Here is a 25,796-nt window from a genome sequence, read left to right as displayed (position 1 = left end):
CAGCACAGTACCTCCAGTGACTGTTGCTGGTCTTGTCTTGTGTTTCTTTTTAGATTGTGAGGCCTTTGGGGACAGGGAGCCATCTTATTTATTTATTATTTCTCTGTGTAAACCGCTCTGAGCCATTTTTGGATGAGCAGTATACAAATCAAATCAAATCAAATCAATAAATTAAATTAAATCAAATCAAATTAAATAAGTGACCCCAGATACAAACCTGGCAGCTGCATACTGTACTAGCTGAAATTTCCATATACATTTTAGGGACAGCTCTACAAACAGCACATTGCAGTAATCCAAATGTGTTGTCCCTAAGGGTAGTGGCAGCCAGATCTTCTTTCTCATGGAAGGGTCCCAGCTGTGGCACAAGCCCAAACTGTATAAAAGATAATCCTGGCTACAGCTGCCACATGACCTTCCAGAAGAAATGCCAGCTCCTAAAGAACTCCCAGACTACACACCTGTTCCTTTAGAGGGAATGTCACTCCATCTAGAAGAGGTTGTCCCTACGCCCTGATAAAGGGAATCTTTCGGGTTTTTGGAAAGCATAATGGATTTTAGCTGGAGCTTATCCAAAAATTATCTCAGAAGCAGTTTCAGGTAAGTTTGAATGTGTTGAAGGGCTTTGTCAGAAAACTATGGTTGAGGGAAGGAGTTTTTAAAAGGTTCCTCATTAGGTTTTGAGGCTTACCAGTGTGAGAAGGTGTCAGTGGTTCTGCAGGCAACACAGAAAAAAAACCAGCCACCAGGGGAAAAAAAAAAGATTGAGGGAGGGGAAAGAAGGGGCACAGTGCGTTTCTGGTAGGGGTGTGCAAAGAGAGTTCGACGTTGAACAGGTCTGATGTCGAACCAGTTCAGATCGACAGTTCAGGGTCGAAACAAACCACCCCCTGTTTGGTCCGACTCCAGACTGTTCTGGGGTTCACAGACCATTTTTCCCACTCCCCCCCCAACTTTTTAAAGGCACTTACCCCCTTTGGGGGAATTGTCGGAGGCGGTGGGGGTGTGTATGTGTCCACGGAGGTTCCCCTCCCTCCGCCGGCCCCAATCTAGCCCCAATCTGCCCATTTGGCCGGCTCTTCAGCCATTCAGGCCTTCCCCCTCGGCACAGTAGCCATTTTGGAGGTCGCTGCACCTGCGCAGTTGGCCTCTGAGAGGCCCTCTGAGAGGCCCATTGTGCAGGCGTGGCGGCCACTAAAATGACAGGGGGAGGGGGAACCATACCTTAGCCTTGTCTTGGCTGCTCATGAGGACAGCCTCATAGTATATTTCACATTTCACACTCATCCTGAACATATTTTCACTGAAATAAATCCTGTTGAGTCCATACATGGGGGCAAGTAAACTCCTTGTCTTAGGGGGTGCTTGCCCACCCATGCCTCTGTATGGATCCACCCCTGGCTGACAACATGCATTATGACACAATGTCATTTTGAGGTGCATTCTGGGATGGCTGCCACAAGGCCAGGAAATTCCTCAGTTTCTCCCAGTCAAAACATGGCCTCTTTTTTTCTTTTTCTTTTTGGCCACCTGAGAATATGGGGGAGAAAAATAGGAGTTGCACTTGAGATGTGAGATAATGAGGTCGATTTTCCTCCTTCCTTCCTTCCACACAATTGAAAATTGGGAGCACACAGAGCTCCCAAACCTGGATAGAACATAGTTTTTGATTGTGTGAATGACCTCAATGTGGTGGAGAAAATGACAGGGGCATTTCTGTTATAAGAGAAAAAAATGTGGCGAGCCTTTGGATGTGAGATAGTAAACACAATTTTTTTAAAAAAATGTGTTTACCTGGGTTTGGGAGCTATGTGTGCTCCTAATTTTTGGTTGTGTGGAAGCAAGGGAGGATTGTGAAACCACCTACATCTGCTTCCTGTGCTGGATTCCAGAGATTCACCCAACATTCTTCTGAGATTTCCCTCCCAACTTCAAAAATATGGAGGAGTGCTGGTTTTGTGGTAACAAGCATGCATTGTCCTCTTTGCTAAGTCTGTACTGCTTGGCATTTGGATGGGTGACTACCTGTGAGCACTGTAAGGTATCCCCCTTAGGAGTTAGGGGCCATAGCTCAGTGGAAGAGCATCTGCATGCATTCAGATGGTCCCAGGTTCACGCCCTGGCATCTTTAGGTAGGGCTGGGATAGACCCCTGTCTGAAACCTTGGAGAGCTGCTGCCAGTAAGAGTAGACAATAGTGAGCTAGATGAACCAATGGTCTGACTTGGTTTAAGGCAGCTTCCTGTGCTCCTATGTTTGTATGTTACAATTGGGTGGAGAACCTTGGGAGAACCTTGGGCGAATCTTGATAATCTGTTATGGGAACCAGACTTGGCCAGGCTCAGATGCCCCCTGGAAGTATGCCCTCATCAGGAACTGGAGGTTCCCAGTTTATTGACTTAACAGTGACTGTGTGAAACCACTCATATTAAGACCAACACAGTTGGAGAGAAAACAGGCAAGTCTAAGTGTGGAGGAAATCCCATAAAAATGTTTGAAAGATTTGCCCTTTCCAAACATAAAGCCAAGAGATATTTAATGCTTTCGTCCTTTACACCACACATTGTTTGTAAATGCCAAATGGATACAGCTGTTTATATATAACAGTAATAACCATCATCGTCACTCTCAAGTGGAGACCTTGTATGTCATTTTGGAGCATGAAATGAATTTTTATCACTGCATTATAAGCCAATCAAAATAGGGGTTCATAATGGAAGTGCTGACAGTTTATCATGTTGGGTTTAATTAAATGGGGCACTGACATAATTAAAGGTTTTGAGTTATTAATGCATCACGGTGGCAAACATTTAACCTTATAAGAGTGGTAAAACCCTTATTAAACCGGGGCAGATGAGGACTGCAAGATATCTTGTTAAAAGTTTATCTAACTTATTTGTTAATTCAGTGCTACCAGAAGGGTCCATTTTAAGACTCTCATATGCAAAAGAGCTGAGACACCAGAAGAAACTTGAGACTGCAATCTAAAAATATGAATTTGTGCAGCAAGTTAACTAGGTTTGACCTTGAAATCAAGCAAACACCGTTTAAGTACGGGAAGCAGCTGTGGGCTAGAGTCTGGCTGAGGTGATAACTATAAAGGCCTAATGCAAAAATCCTTTGAAATTGCCTGTTTGCATCAAAACTATCTTTATATATATTTCTCTTAGACCTACCAGTCACTAATCCCATGTGTGGCAGTGCTCACAAGAGTTCGTGAGCAGCTGCTGATAGTGACGGGGATGGGCGAGAGGAAGAATGTGGTGGTGGTGGTGGCTGTGGCCAGCCTCATGGCCAGCTGAAGAAAACTGCAGGCAGGTGGCTGCGACCAGCGGCTGGATGTGCAGCCAGAAAATGGCAGTGGGGGCAGCCGGGCAAGTGGTGGAAAGGAAGAAAATGGGGGCAGGTGGGGGGGGGAGAAGAATGCAGCTCCAGGCAGGTGAAGAAGGCGGCGGCAGTGGGCTGGGTGGAGGCAGGCCGGCAAACTAGAGGTGCAGATGCTCTGTGCCAAGCCCAGCTAGTATTTCATTAAATCCCATTCTCAGGGTACTTGGAGCACAGGAGGGAAACCACACAGGGTGATTTTACTACATTAAAAGGCTGTTCTTATGCCACAGGGGGATAGGCTGTGCATATTTAGCACTGGGATCCATGCATACTCCAGCCCAGCCTGACCCTACATTTAAGCCCAGCTTTTCGCCAGGATTAATGGCGTGAGTGTGCTGCTAACCTGGATTCCGGGATCATGTGTCTCCTTGGGCTTCACACACAGCCTGAGGAGACACAGAGATGGATGTCTAGAGTGCCCGTCTCATGATGGGATCCCCCAGTGCACCATGCTACATGCATCATCCTGGCCTCTGGAGATTTGTGTGGTGTGGAGTAGTGCGGATCATGTTGTCAGGAGCCTGTCCGTCCGGTGTTCAAGTTAAGGTTGCTGTCAAGGTCGGAGGCAGCTCCTTGAAGTCCTCCCCGGTCTGCAAAGAAAACACAAGGGAATACTTTACTACAGTATCAGGTTCAGACAGTCTCCCCCACAAACTCAGTCTGCTCACCAGATAGCATGGTTCCAGAGCAAAAGTAGTGCAAGGTGTTCCCAGGGGAGGTGTTGCAGCTAGGGCAGCTGTCAGGACTTAGTCAAGTGGCAGAGTAGCAGCAGGAAAAGCCTGGGTCTCTAGAGGCCAACACAAAGCTGGGGTTTCCTCTGAGTCAGAGGCTCAGTTGTAGCAGGCTCAAAGACACTTGTTGCTTCCAGAGTTTAGCTGCAGCCTTTGGACTTGATTTATAGATGGGCCTAATTGCTCTCTGCCTTCAGCCAGCTGACACAGATTCAGGATTTATCTGGTTTGTAAAGCAGGCATCTACTTCTCCTAAGTTCTTCCACCTGTTGTCTGCATTTCTTCAGTCAATGCAAAGGTGCTTCATTATTTACTTCAGTGCTCTTCTCTCCATTCCCTGTCTCTGCTACCTCTGATGATCCCAGTTGTCCTGAAGGTTCAACTGGACCTGCCTCAGGTATCTGCTCTGGGTTGACAGCTGGGCTCTGCCCTTCAGGTTCCCCTGCAGCTGCTGGCAGACTGCCAGCTTCCCATTCCTCTTTGCCATCTGAGGACGGGGGCATGACACATGTGGGAGCATGATCTGTGCTCCCACCACCATTGAATGATCATTTGGGGGGAAGGTAAGGTTTGCACAGCATTCCCCCATCCACCTGCCCACCCTGCTCCTGGTTGTGTGGATACCATTATAGTGTATGCAGTAACTATTTTGTTTAGCTTCACACTCACATGGTAAAAGTAGGCACTTGCCATGCTGAAAAATTACAATGAAAATGAGACTTGAACTAGGGATTATAAGGATCAGTATTCAACCACAGAGGCCCATTGTCCACTGATAGGAACATAGGAAGCTGCCTTATTCCAAGACAGACCATTGATCCATCTAGCTCAAGTGTTGTCTACACTGATTGACAGAGGCTCTCCAAAGCTTCAGGCAGGAGTATCTCCCAGCCCTATCTGGAGATATCAGTGACTGAACCTGGGACCTTCTGCATGCAAATCAGATGCTCTACCATTGAGCTATGATTGGGGGTCCCATAGCATTGTCTAAGTGCACACAATAAAACCATCTTGCCACCTTTGGGGGTGGGGCTGTAGCTCAGTGGTTGAACATCTGCTTTTAATGCAGAAGGTTCAGTCTCTGGCATCTCCAGGTAGGCCTGGGAAAGACTACTGCCAGAAACCTTGGAGAAGCCATTTTCAGTCAGTAATAGGGCTGACGATGATTGTGATGATTAGTAGGGTTGGAGTCTCCTACCTTAGTTCACCGTCCATAACCAACTTGCAGAGGAACATTTCCCCCCTTACTATCTTGCTTGCAGAATTCAGCCAATTAGGAGCATGCATGGTTCCTAAATTAGGGAGGGGGCTTCTCTAACCCTAGTCATCATCATGAGACCAGCCCTAATACTAAGCTATACTGGACAAGCCCAGACAGAGCCAACCCCCAGGGCCCAATGAGGGGGTGGATGTCAGGAGAAGACAGTGCTGCTCCCTTCTTCCAGCTGCCTCTCTATCTGGTTTGAGGGGAGCCAGTCTTGGGGTAGTAGGCATGAATTGTTTCCTTTGCTAAAAGAGTCTGCCCTGGCTTGCATTTGAATGGGAGACTACATGTGTGAGCACTGTAAGATATTCCCCTAAGGGGATGGGGCCGTAGTTCAGTGGTAGAGTATCTGTGTACTTGCCTGCAGAAGGCTCCAGGTTCCCTCCCTGGTGGCATCTCCAAGATAGGACTGAGAGAGACTCCTGCCTGCAGCCTTGAAGAAGCTGCTGCTGATCAGTGTAGACAATACTGAGCTAGATGGACTCTAGTTTGACTCTGTATAAGGCTGTTCCTATGAAAGTGCCTGGCAGTTGCTGCTGCCCCACTCAAGGTGAGGGAGTGTGGAAGCAGTCATACCCTTTTCCTTTAGATAATCATGGGGTGATGAGGAGATTAGCACCATGGAGGAATGACATGGGTTTGTAGCTCAGTGAGAGAGAATCTGCTGTGCATGCAGAAGGTCCCAGGTTCAATTGTTGGCATCTCCAGGAAGGGCTGGGGAAACTCATCTGAAAGCCTGGAGAGTCATTGTCAGAATAGACAATTTTGAGCTAGACAGACCAATGGTCTGACTCAGTATATGGCGGCTTCTTATTCACTTAGGATAGGCAAGGTTGGCAACCCACTCAGCAATTTGTCACCATAATCGGTCAACAAAATAAGTTTATTTTGTCATCAGCCTTATATTACATTATGTAAATCATTGAAGTTGATATGCTTCCCCACTCCCCCCACCCCTATGATGGAGCCATGGAGGGAATCCAGATTTAGACCATAGCCTGATACAGAGATTATGCTGCACAAGTGTACAGATATCTGTACGTGTGTTTGTGTGGATGACTGTACTTGTGTTCATTTTAAAAGTGAACCTGGATACAGGCCTTTCAAATGCATGGTACAGAGAAGAAATGTTCTCCTGTACCTAATGGCATAGCGGGGAAATGACTTGCCTAGCAAGCAAGAGGTTGCTGGTTCGAATCCCCGCCAGTATGTTTCCCAGACTATGAGAAACACCTATATCAAGCATCAGTGATATAGGAAGATGCTGAAAGGCATCATCTCATACTGTACTGGAGATGGCAATGGTAACCCCCTCCTGTATTCTGCCAAAGACAACCACAGGGCTCTGTGGTCACCAGGAGTCGACACCGACTCGAGGGCACAACTTTACCTTCATTCATCATGACATGTGAATGACTACACCTGTATACAGATCTGTACCTGTGTACACTGTACACCATTGTATAAGTGTCGAACAAAATGTGTGAATGGGCCTGATGTCCTGGGAAGGCTTTAACCCTTTGTCTTCACCATGGTCCTGATGCAGATTCAGCCTGGAGAAGAGAAAATATGGTAGCTATCTTCAAATATCTGAAGGACTGCCACGTGGGTTGAAATTACAAGGAGATTCTTAAGTGTAAGAGATGTTCAAAAGTGGAACAGTTTGCCTCATGCAGTGATGGTCTCTTCTTGGCTGGAGGTTTTCATGCAGAGGCTGGACGGACATCTGCCAAGGATGCAAATTTCTGCATGGGGTGGGGTGGGGGTAGACTAGAAGGCCATCAAGGTCCCTTCTAACTCTCTCATTCTCTGATGCTATGAGCAAACACCTCCACACATCTGCTGCTTGCCCCAAAAGGAAAGTTCCTATTCATTTCCATAGCAACTCAGGGCAGGTGGGCAGGCAGGTGGTGTCAATCTGGAAGGAGAAGAGGGTGGGGCAAGTGTCAATGTTCTTCTCCCCCATGGTTCTGATCCCCCATGGGTCTGGGCCTCCATGGATCCTATTTAGAAGCAAAACCCATATACATCAGTTCTAATTATACTGGCACAGTCATGTCAGTATCGTTAAGATGGAGAGTCGATTCAACATTCCACCATTATAAGCCCTGAACATCCTATTGTTTATAAAATCAAAACCATTTGTCTGATCTGGCTGGCTATATCAGCATACATTCCCTAAGTGAGAGAGACCTCCCCTGCAAATTTGGTGGATATCCTTTGAAAAATGGCTTAGATGGAGCTGTTTAAAGTCTTTCTGTTTTGAACAGGGGTTTAAAGAGTTGGTGACATTTTTATTTTATTTTTTGGACTGAGGAAGTGGAATTTAAATGTTTTTGTAGTCCATTTGCATAGTTCAACCTTTAGACTGCATGCCAGAAAAGTGCCTTTTGTATATCCCTCTGGGACTCAATCAATGGTTATTTCAATGGTTATTTCACAATTGATCCTCAAATTTGTGTTTTAAGAGGCTGAGAAATGCATCTTAACTGCTAGAAGAGTCTGTTCGGTAGGACTTTTGAAGCTGCAGCATCAATAGTATTGCCCACAACCAGTATGGTGGTCAGCGACTACCCTGTCTGAGCCTTGGGAGCACAGTCTTTCTGTTTCCTTCCCTGCCCTCTTCTTTCGTTCTCCCTCTGCAGCTATAGCTTTTAATACTGTGCCTTAGAAAAAGCACTCTTCAACTCCTGTCATCAGTTACTCCATAGTCATCAGATCATAATGTCACTATTACTGAATCCACTAATTTCATTTAATTGTGTATTTTCAGGTGGGGCGGGGGGAGGGTGACTTTATCTTAGCTGAAGTTTTCACAGAGCTTTTGTTGTTCAACATCAGGAAGTTCTACCTTGTGGTTTGGGTAAGGTCTTCCCCATAGTGTCTAATTAGATTGCCCTTTTTATAATGCTTAGAAATTCCATAATCCAAAAACCTTTGGTTTAAGATGAGAATTAAGATGCTTTACATTTTCATCCATGCACTAAAAAGAATGGTAAATGCAAGTTAAGGTGCCCATCTTAACTTCCATGCCATATAAGCTGGAAATACTTTGTGCAGCCTGGTATATGATGATGGCTGTAGAAATGAGGCTCCATGAACCCACACTTTGCCTTGGTCTTTTGGACACTGGACATTGGGCTGGGGAGGGATGCATCCAGGCAAACATTTAACAGGTGCAGGCTCCCTAATCACTTCCCTGATGAATTTCTGCCTGGTGCATCTCTGATCAAGGCAAAATGTGGGTGCATGGAGCCTCATTTCTAAAGCCACCATCATATACCAGACTGTACAATGTCTTTACAGATTAAATGGCACAGAAGTCAAAATGGGCACCTTAACTGGCAATTTCCATTCCTTTTAGAGCACAAGTGAAAAAGTAAAGCATCTTAACTCTCATCTTCATGCTTTTTCCCACCCTGTGCTAGCATGGTTGGTGGCGGTGTGTGTGTGTGTTTGGCCTCCAGGGAGATGAAGGCACATTCAGCCACCATTTTTAGAAGGGGCAAGTGGATCGGCATTTTGATCATGCCTCCTCCAAGCCTCTTTGCCAGGCAGCATGGCGCCCACCTCTTTTCTAAGTTAGGGATGTCCAGTCACCTCTGGGGCCAAGTAGGAATTTTTCGGCTTTGCTTGATTGGCACAGAGCGAGGTCTTTTTTCCTACTTCTCACTGAGTTAATTTCGGGCTACCTCTAAGGCGGTTCTTTGAATAAGTGTAGTTGGGTCATGATGGCAGGTGAGTGAGGGTTGCGGTAGGCAATATTAGCTATCAGTGTTTAGCCTGAGGACCATTGAGGTGGGTGGGTGGGGGCTATCATAGAATGGGCCTTCAGGGTTTTGAGGCTGCTGCTGGTGGGGGTCAGTAATGCCCCCTTCACTCAGGATTGCTTGGCTTGCCAACCCAGTGTTTTGCAGCTTGGGTTGTGGTGGGTCAAATATCCCTCCCTTCGACGTGGAGATCCACGTGGTTAGAAGATTTCAGGAGTTTGTCTCCTGACCACTTCAATACCTGGTTGTTTCACTCTTGCGTGGCAATAGTCTGCCTTAGGAGGGTTTACCACAGGTGGAGCTCCCACACTCTGAGTAATTAAGAATTCCCGTTGCAAGTCTGTTACGTGCATCAGTAAAGTGGCTCTAGTATCTTCCATTTACGTATGTTGTGGCTTCTTTGGGTCTGGGTGCAAACGGAAGGTTTTGGGATTACTGAATTATTCACTTCATGTAATGTCAAGTTTGGCCCTGAATAGGGTTTGCATTTTGTTACGTTTTCAAGATCAAAGTGACTTGAAAGGCTGATGAGCTTGGAGAGCTGGTCTGTTTTGTCAACTGTAATCTTAGCTGCCATGATCTTATCAGCCTGATAAAATAGAACTCTGCATTTCCCTTCAGTGGTCTGCATTTAAATGCAAATCTTAAGTCCGTTCTGCTGTAAAATAAATTTCTCAATGAAAAAGAGAAGTCGCATTTTTAAAAAACATGCTAATGAGATTGTTTATTCCCAAATAGGATTTTTGCAGAGCTTTTGTAGCAATTGACTTTTAAAAGGAATGAAAAGAGCAGATGTTCTCTAGGAAGTGCAGGCAGATTTGGGGAGGAGGGGATAGGAGGGCATCAGAAACCATCACACAGGCAGAGCTATTGAAACATGAGCAATCAAGGACCTTTTCCTTGCATTATTATAAAGAAACAGCAGTTTGCTGACCTGCAGTGGTGCAGAGCAAAACAGAGAAACAGAAGTTTTCGTTCCAAAGCACAAACAGTCAAAAGGGTTAGCTCCATTAACTGACTGCCTCATAAGTCTCTACACTATTACCTTTTGGGTGGCCTAACCATTCAGAGGCACACCAGATGTGTTCTACATTTGCTGCAGCTGTGCACTGCTTTCTCTTTAACTGGTCTAGGCAATTTTTGCCTGCTTTCCTTAAGGAAAGCAACCTTATGTGATCAACCGGCATTATGTGTGTGTGTCTGTGTGCCTCCTCCCATCAATTTTACAATGCCTGGATCAATATGAACCAAACTAGATGCAGTTATAGGGAGAAATACGGACACCTCAATGGTGTAGTTTGTGATGATGTCATCCATCCCGATTCAGGATGGAGCACGCATACATATTTGATGCGCAAGTGGGCTAACTTGTGGATGGTCTATGATTTGAACCAAATTTGCTACAGGAGAGGGACACATAGGGATGGCTCAGGGGTGTAGTTTGTGATGATGTCATCCACCCTGATTCAAGATGGCAGATGCATGAATGTTTGAGCTGCAAGTGGGGACTGATTTGGATCAAATTTGGTTCAGCTGAAAGGAAAGTAGGCAGATTAGTTCTTATGAGAACAACCTGTTGAGACTGTCCTCATGAGCAGCCACGACTGGGCTAGGGAAGCTAAGCCCGGATTTGGTTGCCTGTGGGAACCACCAGGAGGCTCCTGGCGGTGCCTCAGCTGTAAACCCAGCTAAGAAGCTGGGCTATGAGGTTAAGAGAGTGAGCGCTTCCTTAATTGACCATGCGTCAATTATGAGAGCGAGCACTTCCTGGTCAATTGACCATGTGTCAGTGCTGGCTGCTTTCATCTGGTGCTGAAACACTGATGGGCACCCGTCCATCACTGAGGGGATCTCCACAATGCACCGCACACTTGCAATAGGTCCATCAATCTCGAAATGAAGGTCTATGACTATGATAGCTAAATAGAGCCTGCAGAGTCAAAGGCAGTTTACCTCTCTAGTTACAGCATCAAAGGCAGTTTACCTCTCTAGTTATTAGGGAACAAACAATGAAGGGAAGCCATTGTCTCCATGTCCTGCTTGCGGGCTTTGCAGAAGCATGTGCTTGACTACTGTGCTTGTGCTTGACTACTGTGGCAAACATGAGGGTAGACTAGACTAGATCTAAGACTGGGTCTCACGATCAGTGAGACCCGACTTAGGGCGCTGAGCGGGAAGAGCAGGCTAAGCCTGCTCTCCCCACTCATGAGCAGGCAGGGAGCCCTGGGCGGCTGGATTGGCTGCCCACACAATGGCCAGCTCCGAGATGGAACCGGCGGGGGGTGGGTGGAGCAGGGGCCGTGCAGCCCCCGCAAGCCCTAGTATGCCCTGCGCGAGTGCGCAGGGCATACTGGGGAGACCCCTGAGCTGGGAGGCTGCTTTTAAGTCTCCCAGCCAGGGGTCTACTCATGAGTAGGCGTGGCGTGAAGCCGCACTGCGGCTACTCACGAGTCTAAAAAGCAGGTTTGCTGGAGCACTCGCTCCGCAAACCTGCTTTTTAGCAGGGGTTCTCAAGCGGGTTACCCACTCAAGAACCACCGGGCTCGGCTGCAAGCCCGGTGGTTCTTACGATCAACAAAAATTGGGCTAGGCTCTCCTAGCCCGATTTTTGTTGGTTGTGAGAATCGCCCCCTAGTCTAGTCTGGTCTAGCAAGGGCCTTTTCTAAGAAAACAGGATGGTAGACTAGATGCCGATGGATCTTTAGTTTGACCCAGCAAAGGTCTCCCCCCCCCCACTCCGGGTAAACAGGATAGGAATCTTTAGATGGATCTAGCATGGGACTTTTTTCTGGGCATACAGAATAGGAGACTAGATTAACCTTCAGATGGATCCAGCAAGGGTCTTCCCCCCCCCCCCCGGGCAAACAGGATAGGGATCTCTAGAGGGATCCAGCAAGGGTCTTTTTCCCCCTGGGCAAACAGGATAGGAATCTCTAGATGGATCCAGCAAGGGTCTTTTTTCTGGGCAAACAGGATAGGAATCTCTAGATGGATCCAGCAAGGGTCTTTTTTCTGGGCAAACGGGACAAGAGACTAGATGAACTTTCAGTTTGATCCAGCAAGGGTCTCCCCCCCCCCATTTTGTTTTTATGGTAGGGCAAAAGCGAGTGGAGATGGCCATGGTGAAAACTTGCCATTCTTCCTTTTCACTCTCTCTTGCTCAGAGGGCAAGAAGTCTTAGATGTTTTTCTTAACCTTGTTTGGACTCTGTTTATATCCCGATATTAATCTGTCTATATCTTGCTTGAGAGAGGCTTTACACAGCCTTGGGGAAAGCAGCTGTAAATTCAGTGCTGAATTCAATTTTGTCCCTTTCTCACTGATGTCCACTGGAATGCTATTTGTTTTGCCAAGGCTCCATTTGGATAGGGGTATTGAGCCAACATGTGCATTTTTCCCCATGATGGTTGGGTATACAGGAAACATTGCCAATGAGTGAGTGGTGGCACAGGTGCATGTGATTTAGAAAGAGAATTGGGAGCCTCCTGTTAATGCTCAGTGAATGCTAGAATCCATTTAAATAGCATTAGGCTGTATATTAATGTGATAGGCCTCTATGCCATACAGGGAAAAGGTCAAGCAGGCACAGCTAAGTTTCAGGATGAATATAAATATTCAAGGATGAACAAAACATCCTGAAATTATCATTATGTCAGGCTAGGTCTGTCACAATGACTAGCTATGTCTCTAAAAGCTCAGCAGAGGGAAATTATAATCCTTCTAACATCTTTTCTTGCCGACTTCGAAGCTGAAAAGGGTCGTTAAAGTAAAGTCCAGGAACAGTCCTTTCCTCTACATGCTGAAATAATATAATCAATATTCTCTAAATTTCTACAAAGGATATTTAAAAGTCCTTATTTGTTATTCCAGCTCCATTTTAATAGATTTTTCAAAGAGGCCGTATCACTTATTCTGACCCCATTTTGATAGATTCTTCCTATAACAGATGGACAGAGATGCAATTCCATTCAGTGACCACATAATAAGTTCAGAACAGTAATACCAATGGCAGAAAAGGAGATGCCAGCTCTTTTTACTGGTGCTAATACTGTGTCTTTAACAGCAGTCTCCTATACAAACATCAGACTGGCAAAGCTCTGGTTATCATGGAGGAAAATGGCAATGCATGCAATAAATAGCTGTATGTTTTATAGTTGTTTCCCTTATGAACACAAAGTAATCTTATATAGATTTAACTAAGTATTTATTCAGAAACAACTCAATTTTCTCCTCCTTTCCCTCCCCTTTCCTTTCTGACTCCACCCCACACACTCTCTACAGGATCCCCACTGGGACATACTTTCCAACAACAAAACATACAAGATTACTAGATAGAATACAACACATCCCTCCCCTTTATAACAACCAGAATGGAATTAATTTAAAATTCAGTGACAAAGTACTGAAGTCTTTTAGGTGGTCTCCTGTTGTGCACACATCTCATTCTTTACTTCTCTAGCACAGGAGCTGTTAGTGGTGTTCTTTCTGATAAAGAGAATTCCACTTTCATCAGCCTCCTCTGTGAGGTCAAAGCTAGAGGCAAGATCAAATTCCTCTCCAATTTCTTTCTGGAGATCAGACTCCCTTACCTCTTGTCTCATAGCACGTGTGCTGGAAAGTCTTGATTTGTTCCATTTCTTTCTATCATCCAATATGACAGAACCTCATTGGATTTCAATTGTTTTGGTCCAGATTATCAGGAACATCCCTTTCTCATTTTATAAGGCAGCTGAACATAAACGAAGGGGCTAAAGGTACTTATTATCTACTTTTAAAAAACAAAACCCAAAAATGCACGAACCGGTCCAGGACCGTACCGGACCGGGGGTTGGGGTTGATGGGGATCCGGACCAAACTGGCCGGTTCCGTTCGAGGCCAGTCCAGAACCTGGACTGATCCTAGTGTTAGCCAAACTGCTAAGCAAAGTGGCTCCCATCAAAGGGCCATGCCAGAGAGGGCCAGCTCTTTGTGACAAGGTACGATGACAACTTCAGAGGACTTTAGAGACACTTCTTTCTACAGCGAGAAGGCAAAAAGAATAGAAGCTACTGCCACTGCTACTCCAGCTGTCTAGCTGGAACTTCCTCAGAAGCCATCCAAGTTCCTTGGAACTTCCAAGCCAAGCAAGTTGCCATTGAGAATGTTTACATTAAAAGACAGAATATATTACCATATTTATTTGCAATTCTACTCTATTTTTCCCTCTTCCCAATAACCTCCTAATGCTACTACAACACTCCTTCAACTTTACTACACTCACTCATTCCAGACTGCCCTGCTCTCTTAAACAGCTCCAACCATTCTTCCTTTCTGCCGAAAAAAACTCACTTCCAGAACATTTGCATTGTAGTCTTGCCTCTCACATGTCAAATCCATACTCAGTTTCCATATGTTCCACAAGCTAAGCTTTATACCATGGTTGAACTTCTGGTGATCTACCTCAGCCAGATGAAATCTGTATTTTCTCACATTCATCACTCATTACCCTACCCTTCCCTCTCCATTTCCTCCCTAAATGGCTTGGGACCAGGTTACCCGAGAGAGCGCCTTGTCCTATGTGTCCCATCTCGGACCTCAAGTTCTTCTTCGGAGGTCCTACTCCTTGCCAAATGAGGGGTGGTTGGTGGTTACTAGGGAGAGGGTCTTTTCAGTGGTGGCACCCTGTTTCTGGAATAGGGTACATAGGGAGCTGCTTTCTACCAAATCAGACCCTTGGTCCATCTAGCTCAGTATTGTCTGTCTACATAGATTGGCAGCGGCTTCTCCAAGGTTGCAGGCAGGAGTCTCTCTCAGCCTTATCTTGGAGATTCTGCCAGGGAGGGAACTTGGAATCTTCTACTCTTCCCAGGCCCCATCCCCTGAGGGGAATATCTTACAATGCTCACACATGTCTCCCATTCAAATGCAGACCAGAGCAGACTCTGCTTAGCAAAGGGGACAATTCTTAGCAATGCTTAACAAAGGGGACAATGCTTGCTACCACAAGACCAGCTCTCTGCTCATAGCCAGCCCAGTGAGGCTTGCCTGGCACCATCACTTTGTTATTTTAGATGCCAGGTGATGAGCTTTCTGTTCACTCAGGCTTTTAAAAACTGAATTCTTAAATTTGTGTTTTTAATTTTTTTAAAAAAATAAAAAGTTTTGTATTGTATTTGTGTATGTGTGATTCAATTTGATGTGATTTGTTTGTTGTGTTATGTATTATCATTGGAGTTTTTTAAAAAAATGTTATGTTATGTTGTGAGTCGCCCAATTTGTTATGGGGCAGCTAACAAAGTTTGTTGTCAGTCTCTCCTCCCCCCCCCTTTTTTTTTTTGCCAGAATTCATTCCCAGAATCCACCTGCAGCTCTTTGCTACCCTTCCTACAATGGGCACATTCTGGAACCTGGAGTAAGTAATGGACCCGAATAGCTAGTTCTAACTGGATTAGTCTGCTAGCTTCACATGTTATGCACATACAATCCCTGCACAGTGTACACTCATACAGATCTCTATGGATATATAGTAGAGATGTGCATGAAATGAAATTTTTGATTCATTTCAAATTTGAATTGAACTATGAAAATTCATTTTTAATTCAAATCAAATTGGAATCTGGTCCAAAAATTCAATTTGAATCTGAATTGAATTTGAATCAATTTGACTCTGTTTTGACACAATTTTTTAAACCAATCAGGGGGCCTGAATGCTTTTTAAAAGTTGCCAAATGGCTCTTGAATAAAATTCAAATCAAATTTTGAAAATTTGATTTGAATTTGAATCAAATGACCCTTTTAAGGTGATTTGATTGACCCTTTTAAGGTGATTTGATTCAAATTTGAATCACTCAAACCATTGAGATTCGAGTCAAATCAATTCAAATTCAAATCAATTTGCACATCCCTAATATATAGTTATTCACATGCTATATTTATTCCACGTACAATAGTGCACTCCCTATGTGTACCCTGCAATTGTAGGTGCTGTTTCCAGGTTCACTTTTAAAGAGAACACATTTTCAGTCATATACAAAAATATATACAGAAGTCTGTATGCATGTACATGTACAAAAATTTGTACATGTATACAGACATTTGTATTCACAATGCAGTATCTCAATATGGCAACAATCAACCACATATTCCTAAAATAGTGAACACTATATCCCTAATATAGTATGCAGTTTATACAGATGTCTGTACAAACATGTGCAGATATCAATATACATGTACACATACAAAAATATGCACATATGTACAGAAACCTGTACTCGCAATGTCTGAATAAGGTTACAACCACTAAAGCATCACTAATATACTGTACCTTTTGTGAACTATTTGTTTTGTAGGCAGGATAAGTGAAGCTGCAATAAACTGAGCGAGACCTTTGGGTCCATCTGCTTTTCATTCTTGGCAGCAATGACTGGCGGCAGTTCTCCAGAGTCTGAGACAGGAGTCTTTCCCAGTCCTACCTGGAGAAGCCAGAGCTGGAACCAGGAATCTCTTACTTGCAAAGCATGTGCTATTTGATTGAGCTACAGCCTTTCTTACAACTTTGGTAGCCAATCATGGCTGAAAAGCAGCATATACATTTCTATTCTCTCTCTCTCTCTCTCTCTCTCTCTCTCTCTCTCTCTCTCTCTCTCTCTCTCTCTCTGGCTGAACCTGTATTTTAAATTGCAAACCTAACTTTGAAAGGGATTGAATTCATTTAATTTCATTCTAACTAGGGATGTGCAAACTGGTTCATGTTGAACCGGCATGGTTCAACTGGTTTGAGAGCTTGAACTGGAGTGGCTCTCCAAAAAGGGGAGGTGGGCTGAGCTCAAGCCAATCTGGCACTGGTTCTAACAAATCAGTTTGGAACCGGTTCTACCAGTTCTAGTGCTTGTAAAGGAGAATCCTTATCAGATTTCCCCCTTATAAGCTTTACAAGTGTTCAAGAGAGCCCTTAAGACCTATGCGTTTGGCCTTGCCTTCCAGGGTTTTAAAATGGTTTTTAAACCCTAAAGGTTCGGCCTGGTTTTCCAGGGTTTTACAAACTGTTTCAATAATGGTTTTATGTTGTTTTTACAGTTTTTGATTTTAATAGTTAATTTTTAGTTTGTTTTAATGTAAACCACCCTGAGCCATTTTTGGAAGGGCGGTATAGAAAATCAAATAAATAAATTGTGGGGGAACCCTATGGGGCATGGGGGGCAGAAGGATCCCTTAGCAGCCATGCCGCACAGCTCCTTGTGGGTGGTGGTAGGCCTGCGGTGGCTTCACTATGCCATGCTGGACCTGCCACTGGCCCACTGCTGCTCCTGAGGGGCCATGCTCCCACCACAGTGAGTAAGGGAACCCCCTGCCCCCTGCCTGGCCTTTTAAACCCCTGTAGTGCTCCCCTGTGATGCTTGTAAAGGGGAATCCTTACCAGATTCTCCTTTACAAGCACTAGAACTGGAGCTGAACTGGTTCAACCCGGTTCGAACCCGATACTACACATGAGCCGAAACGTCAGCTGGTTCGGCAGAACTGGTACGCAGACCAGGAGGCTCAGTTCGAGTCTGGTTGAGACTCAAACTCAACTGCCCAGATCAGTTCCATGCACAACCCTAATTCCAACACGATATCTGTAAATAATAACAACAACAACAATCAGTAGTGGTTGGAGTTTGCTTCTGTTCTGAGATGAAATAGCAGTTTGGATCATTTTAAAAAACAAATCTGGGTTGAATACTATTTGCTGCTTTTGACTGATTACACAAGAACCCCTGTGTTAAACGAGTTAATACCGCCCCTTTTCATTTTCATGGGAGCAGGGCTGCGACTTTGAATTGCTTTTTTTGAAATAGTTGTGAAATGACTTACAAAATCGCCACAATTGGGATTCATAATAATAAAAGCCTAACAGCCTTTATTATAATCTTGCTATTGTGAACGCATCATAGCCCCGTTCCTGATCACTATAGCATCCTCGACTGAAAGCATTCAGAGAAGTGCTTCTGTACGGTGTAGTCGTTTTCACTCCTGCTTTTATACTAAGCCGAGGAGATCTCTTCTCCAGATCTTTTGGTGCGGCACAAAGGGGGTTTATCAGTTCTGCCGTGCTGCCTCTGTATGAAAATCTCATTATGTATTTCAAAAAAGAATGCAAGCAATGTGATTTTCAGGAAGTGTAATTACATTTAGAACTGAAAGGTATGCTTCCTTACAACATTTGACCTTTCTAATAGGCTAGGCAGGACATGTAATGGATGCTCAGGCTTTAATGGTCTTAGAGGAATGAGCACAGCTGACCTTTAAATAGGGATCTTACTTAGTGATTCCAGCAAGAATGTATTTGGCACGGGAGCATTCATAATGGGGATCCAGGCTATTTTCCCCCTTTAATCTCATTAAAGATTTGTAGTAGAATCGAATTGCTCAGGCACCCAAAGAGACACATGCTGATTGCCTGCCAGCTGGCTTGAAGCAGATACCCAAGTATCTCCTCCCTCCCTAACTACCCTACATTCCCTTAAAATAACTGGGGGAAAGAAGGAGGGAGGAAACTAAGGGATGAGTGAAATTCCTCCATTCCGTTATTTTATTGTTCTGCAAGTTCGCTCAACCCTGTGTTCCAGTCCTTTTGAGTTCCAGTAACCTATATTGGGCAGCAGCAATATAGGAAGATGCTGAAAGGTGTCGTCTCATACTGTGTGGGAGATGGCAATGGTCAACCCCTCCTCTATTCTACCAAAGAAAACCACAGGGCTCTGTGGTCGCCAGGAGTCCACACCAACACAACAGCACAACTTTGCTTTACTTTATGGAACCAGCATTCTTAAAACAGGGCAAGTTCTTCCCCTTCATCCAACTCTGCCTTTATGGTTGACTGCAGGAAGAAAAAGAAGGGAAGAAGAAAAAAAGGAAGGGAAACCTGAGTATAAAAGCTAAGGGTACCCCTGCTAACTGGGCAAAGAGGCACCTTTTACCATGGTGATTCTCTTTTATTTAGCAGGGGGCTAAGCTGAGCCACTTTTGGAAGGGCGGTATAGAAATCAAATTATTATTATTATTATTATTAGAGGAGGAAGCCACCAAATGGGAAGTAATTTGCCTAGGGAGCAAGAGATTGCTGATTTGAATCCCCACTGCTATGTTTCCCAGATTATGGGAAACACCTGTTTTGGGCAGCAGTGATATAGGAAGATGCTGAAAGGCATCATCTCATACTGCATGGGAGATGGCAATGGTAAACCCCTCCTGTATTCTACCAAGAAAACCACATGGCTCTGTGGTCGCCAGGAGTCAACACCGACTCGACGGCACAACAACTGATGTGTACATGCATTTTGTTAGCAGAATACTGTAAAAAACTAAGGTTGATGTCTCATCATCATCATCATTTTTAACGAAAAAACCACACACCTTATTTAAGCAGTTTACACTGCAAAAAGGAAGAAGAATCCCATTTCCAAAAGGACTCACAATCAAAAAGGGAAACACAAGTGAGACACCAGCAACAGCTACTGGAGTCACACTATGTGGCTGTTCACATGAGCAGCCCTACCTGGGTAGGGCTGCTCATGTGGAGGGCCAGGATCAGTCACAATCCTGGCACGGCCTGCCAGAGAACAAGCAATTGAAGGAGACGATACTAAACAAACATATTTACATTGGTTATGAAGTCTAAGATCATTTGTTGAGATGTCAGGGCAGAATGCGAAGACTTTAATGATCTTGTTGCTCTTCTGTTTATATTTCATGTGCACTGTAGTGCCCCATATTTCTTTTGAAGCAATTCATAAAATGATTAATTGACCTTGAGGAGGTGGAAAGCAAATCACTAGTTTGGTTGGGAGGTGGGAATCTCTCCTGCAGACAGTACATGCTGCACACTAAAAATGTGAGATGGTTTGCACATAGGAGAATGAAGTACATATTTTATAAATGCCCTTCATCCGTGGAAGTGTGGTTTGATGTGCTTCCTCCCTGGCTCATTCTGTATTTACCCAGATTGAAGATGACTCTGAATTTAAGATGACCTTTTTCAAAATAAAGGTAAAATACCTGTATTTACCCCAAAGGAGCAGGACTTTGAATATGATGCCCGCAGCCTGATTTCTATCATCAAAGAACCTGAGGAGAAACTAATCTTGGATTTAGATACATATGGAAGCTATTCACACGACCGCAGGAAAGCGGGTTAATGCAGCCCAGCCCACTTTGGCGCGGTCGTGAGAATCACCGGGCTCACAGGTGAGTCCGGTGGTTCTCTGGTGGCTAGCCTGCCTAAAATCTCCTCCCCTTAACCCAGGTCAGCAGAGCAAGTGTTCCGCTAACCTGGGTTTTCAAGTCATGAGATGCCGTGGCACCTCTTCATGCTGCAGTGACTCACGAGGAGACCCCCGATCGGGAGGCTCCATCAAGCCTCCCAGCCTCGGGAGTCTCCTCTGCGAGTGCGTGGGGCATGCTAGGACTCATGCCCACCACCCCTACCGGCTCCGTGATGGGGCTGGTAATCGTGTGGGTGGCTGATCCGGCCGCCCAGGGCAAGTGCTCTGCTCGTGTGTGGGGAGAGTTGGCTAAGTCCACTCTCCCTGCACTAACCCTCCTGGAGCTTCACACTAATCATGTGAAGCACCTCATGGTATTTTTCGCTATCTCCATGTGTATCTTCTTTTCCTTACAGAAGGAAAAAGGCCCTGTAGAAGGTCAACAAAAAGGGGGGGTGAGAAAATGATGGAGTAGGAATACTTTCATCTCCAGGCATGGTACAGTAGGAGAATCAAGGGGAAAGCACCTCTCCAAATTTCACATTATGGATGGGAGGTACAGATGGAATGAATGCTGGGGACTCCACGTTCTTTAAGTTACTTGAAGAAAATACAGGCTTGCCAAGAATTGGATCATCAAGGTGCTATAAAGAATCAAACTCATTAAGGTGAATGGGTGTTTCTGTCTTTTTGAGGAAAAATATTTCTGATTGGGCAACTTTGTTCATTCATTCATTGTGTGAAATATTTATACTCCTATTACACTACTAATTAAATACTTATATATACTCTTCAGTGCAAATGTTCTCAATGGGATTTACGTAGAAAAAAAGAATAATATTGCTCCCTGGTTGCAAAAGGCCCGCAATCTAAAAAGAAACACAAGGGAAGCATCAGCAACAGCCACTGAAGGGATGCTGTGCTGGGGCTGAGTAGGGTCAGTTGCTCCCCCCCTGCAGAACATAAAAAAGAATTGCCATTTTGAAAGGTGCCTCTATGCCCAGTTAGCATGGGTCAATAAAAGCAGCTGGAGGCCTAAAGGTGTGTGGCTTTAATTAAGCACTCAGGGGTGTGGCTATAATTGAGCAAATGGGTTCAAAGAACCCGTGCCCCTGAGCTCTTGAGAGCCCACCCCTCCTTATCTTCTTCATTATCTCCCTCAATCTAAGGGGCCGCCAGAGAGACAAGGGCCCCCTCTGCCCTAGCTAAGGCCCCTGGAAGCCCTATTCTAGAATCTCCAGCCCTGCCCTGCCCTGCTGGGCTCCTTTCCTGATGCTGCTTGGACTATTCCCCCTTCCTGACTTGGACTACACCATGTTTGCTCACTTTGGAACTCAACCATCTCCATGGATCTCAGTACATATTTTCTCTTGGACCCTGTTTTGGACCACAAATCTGCCTCTGGCACGACAGTGGACCTGCCAAGTCCTGCCAAGTTCCAGAATTTTTCTTTCACTCACAATTACCTTAGAGAGAGCCTTGATCTCCATGGCACGTTGAGGTCATCTGGAGAGGTCTGTCTCCAGTTACCACCGGTACATCTGGCGGCGACTTGGAGCTGGGCCTTCTCTGTAGCTGCTCCTGGCCTATAGAATGCACTCCCAGCAGATATCTGTAATTTAGACCCATTGTTGGCTTTTAAGAGAGCCCTAAAAACTTACTTTGGCCTGACCTTCCAAGGTTTTAAAACTGGGTTTTAAAAAGAATTTTAATTGGTTTTTAAACGGCTTTGAATTCTTTTAAAATTGTTTTTACATAGTTTTAAGCAGTGTGTTTTAAAATGGTGTTTGTTTTCATGTTTTTTTAAATAGAAATTTGTTGTGCACCGCCCAGTGCCTTTAGATGGGGCAGTCTAGAAATGTAATTAATAAATAAATACATACTGTACATACATACATACATAGCTTTGTTTCCCCACAGCGGTATAAGCATGCAGACAACCCTTAATGGTTGCCTACTATTGTGACATCATCACTGACATTACATGATCCTTGATTGGCTAGGATCACTCTATAACAGACAAATAACCCCAGACAAAGGGAATAAATGACTCTGAAGCAGTTCAGAGGTAATGGAGATCCCAACAATAACGAGCCTGAAAAAAGTAAGCATTCACAGAATTTTTGTGTGAAACATTCTAGGCCCCTTGAATGATTGCTTTTGTTCCAAATCCTCAGTTCAATTGGAATCAATCTACGGCCCATTCACAGATTATGTTCAACACTTGTATAGCACATGTACACAGGTATACAGGTAGGTCTGTACACAGGTACAGTCATTCACATGATATACGGAACACAGGTACAGAAGTACACTTCCTGTCTGTCCTATGCATTTGAAAGGCCTGTATCTAGGTTCAGTTTTAAAATTAACACAGGTACAGTCATTCACACCAACACATGTATGAGTGTACAGACATCTGTACACTTGTACAGCATAATGTCTGAATTGGGCTCTAGAAAATACATCAGATGCAGGAACCAAAGGAAAGCTCTCCAAGTTACACATCCAATAATTAATTATTGAATGAGCTTCCAACATTACTCCTCTTCCTCAGGCAACTCTAACCTGAAATAGTTATTTTTGAGATGCTGTTAAAAACAGTTTTGGTCTTTCTTTGAAAGAGCTGAATGAAAGTTGCCCCAAGGAAGCATTATAATACTTGAAACATGTTGGACAATAAATTATCTTCTCGGCACCTTTGATGTTTCCTCCCCTTGTATTCTAACACTGAGTGCAGCCATATGTTTTGCATGGTTTTGAAACCCTGCATAACCTGCTTTACCATATGTGATAGATGGATGAATATATATAACCCCATGGGCACATCTCTCTCATTCCTCATGCAACACTCTGAAAACAGAGGGGGGAAACCTGCCATCTGTCTTCAGCCTGCAATGCTTTCCTCCCTTCACTAACCCAAAGCTAGTTGGGTGAGCAGTTTTACAATGACAAAGTGCAAAAACATAAAATTGAATTTTAATGCTGACAAGAACATTAGAACAGCCCTGCTGGATCAGGCACAAAGTCCATCTATTCCAGTATCCTGTTTCACACAATAGCCCACTAGATGCTTCTGGGGAGTCCACAGGCAAGAGGTATGTTCATGCCCTCTCTCCTGCTGCTGCTCCCCTAAGAACATAGGAAACTGCCATATACTGAGTCAGACCATTGGTCCATCTAGCTCAGTATTGTCTTCACAGACTGGCAGCGGCTTCTCCAAGGTTGCAGGCAAGAATCTCTCTCAGCCCTATCTTGGAGAAGCCAGGGAGGGAACTTGAAACCTTCTGCTCTTCCCAGAGCGGCTTCATCCCCTGAGGGGAATATCTTGCAGTGCTCACACATCAAGTCTCCCATTCATATGCAACCAGGGCAGACCCTGCTTAGCTATGGGGACAAGTCATGCTTGCTACCACAAGACCAGCTCTCCAATCCTAATAAATATGTGGCTGTTGCTGGTGAATCCCATTTTAGGAACATAGCAACTTGGGAAGCTGCCATATACTGAGTCAGACCATTGGTCTATCTAGCTCAGTATTGTCTACCCCTGGTTCTAGGGTGGCGAGAGAGGGAGATAATTTTCTCTCTGTCCACCCTCTCCACTCATAATGATGATGAGGTTGGAGCTGTAGCTCAGTGGTAGAGCATCTGCTTTGCATGCAGAAGGTCCCAGGTTCAACCCTTGACAGCATCCCCATGTAGGGTTGGGAAAGACTCCTGTCTGAAACTGTAGAGAGCTGTTGCCAATCAGTGTAAGCAGTACTGAGCTAGATGGACCAAATGGCCATGGAATGCATTGAAGTTCTGAATGGCCACTGGCCATTTGGAAATTCCCTGCATTCCTATGGCCATTGAAGAGGAACCAGTGCATTTCAGTGGGCATTTCCTATCATTCATTTTAGGATAAGGCTGCAGTTCAGTGGTAGAGCACCTGCTTTTCATATAGAAGGTCCCAGGCTCAATCCCTGGCAGCATCTTCAGGTAGGACTGGGCGAGTCTCCGACCCAAAACTCTGAAGACCTGCTGCGTCAGTGTGGACAATAATACGTTAGATGCATCAAGGGCCTGACTTGGTAGAGGGCAGCTTCCAGTGCTCCGATCAGTGTGCACTTGTGAATGGATGGCGTAGAGGGAGGAAAGACATAAAGAGCCCTTTCTCAATACCAGTGAGAAAGGGCAAGAGGGGAGGAAGCCTCCAAAAGCTTATCTTCCCGCAGATGAGCAGGTCCTTACCTCTGGGTGGGTGGATCACTTCTGGCAGTTGCTCCAAGGGTTGGGGTGCCAGACACTTTGCCCTGCATCGACCCACCCCTGGAACTCCCATAATGCACCATGTGAGTGCATTATGGGGATCCCCCTCCCCTCCCTGGAGCCAACGGGGAGCCCCGCAGTTGGCCAGCCGTGGCTGCAAGCATAGCTGGCAGATGATTGGAAAAAAGGGCTCGCTCTCCTAACTGCATTTTAGAGGGAGGCTCCATAGGTGGGTCTGCTGCTGTGGTTCCGCTGGGATCGGACCCAGTGGTACACACACGCAGGCAAAACTGGGCTGCGCTTCCCTAGCCTGATTTTGCAAGTGTGCGTGAATAGCTCCAAAGTCTATGTACACAAGCAGCCCTGGCCAGGTTAGAGAAGCCCTCCCTGGTTAGTGCTGCTCGTGTGCAGTGCCAGGATTGAGCCCGATCCTAGTGCTGTCTCCCCCACAAGTTTGGGCTTTGTATCCAGGCTCATTCCTGGGGGAAAGTGTGTGAGTTCTCCCTTCACCCCAGGGAAAGGTTTACCATGCAACCTGAGCATACACAGAGAGAGGTACCTGGAGCACCCATCTCACAGGGGTATCCCCCAATGCATCATTCTCACAGGGTGGTGCGTAGAGGGATATCTGGAGGCTGGGATGCATCATCCCAGCTTCCAGTGATCTGTGCTGCTTGGAGCAGCTGGGATAATCTGGGAGCATGAGCTGTGTTCCTAGCAGCATTTGTTGCTCTTCGGGGTGGGGGAGGTAAGTTGGACCCTGCCTCAGCGCCCCCTGTCCACCTGACAGTGTGGATAGCCTCATAGAATCATAGTATTTTGATAGTTGGAAGGGACCTTGGAGTCTTCTAGTCCAAACCACTGCTTAGAGTGGGTCGTGGCCTGAATGAACCAAACATTTTTAACAAACTGTGCATGCATGATGCTCTGTTCAAAATAGACTTGGAAAAGAACATTCACAATGTATTTAATAGAATGGATAGAACAATTCTCCAAAATATTCTCTTCAGTTCTAATTAATGCACGGGCAGATATTCTTTCCCAAGTGTAGTTCAGAAGGTGAAAATGATAATATTTAAAAATGGAACAGCGGAAAATTCCTAGTGCATGCATTCTGCTCAGAAACAAGAAGAGATATTTTAACATTCCAAACTCCTACAAGAAATTAGGAT

General features: G+C 45.1%; 1 long non-coding RNA gene across 1 annotated transcript in view; it reads left to right on the top strand.

The window, feature by feature from the left end:
• Nucleotides 1-464: 464 nt before the first annotated feature.
• The window catches only part of LOC128333873 (uncharacterized), a 212,157-nt gene continuing 186,825 nt past the window's right edge, over nt 465-25,796 (top strand). The window contains exon 1 of the long non-coding RNA XR_008311099.1: nt 465-600. This is a non-coding gene — a long non-coding RNA (uncharacterized LOC128333873). The remainder of the gene's footprint in view (nt 601-25,796) is intronic.

This window comes from Hemicordylus capensis, chromosome 8 (assembly GCF_027244095.1).
Source record: "Hemicordylus capensis ecotype Gifberg chromosome 8, rHemCap1.1.pri, whole genome shotgun sequence".
NCBI classification, from domain to species: Eukaryota; Metazoa; Chordata; class Lepidosauria; order Squamata; family Cordylidae; genus Hemicordylus; species Hemicordylus capensis.
The sequence above is the reverse complement of the archived record's forward strand: the minus strand, read 5'-3'. Positions and strand labels throughout refer to the sequence as shown.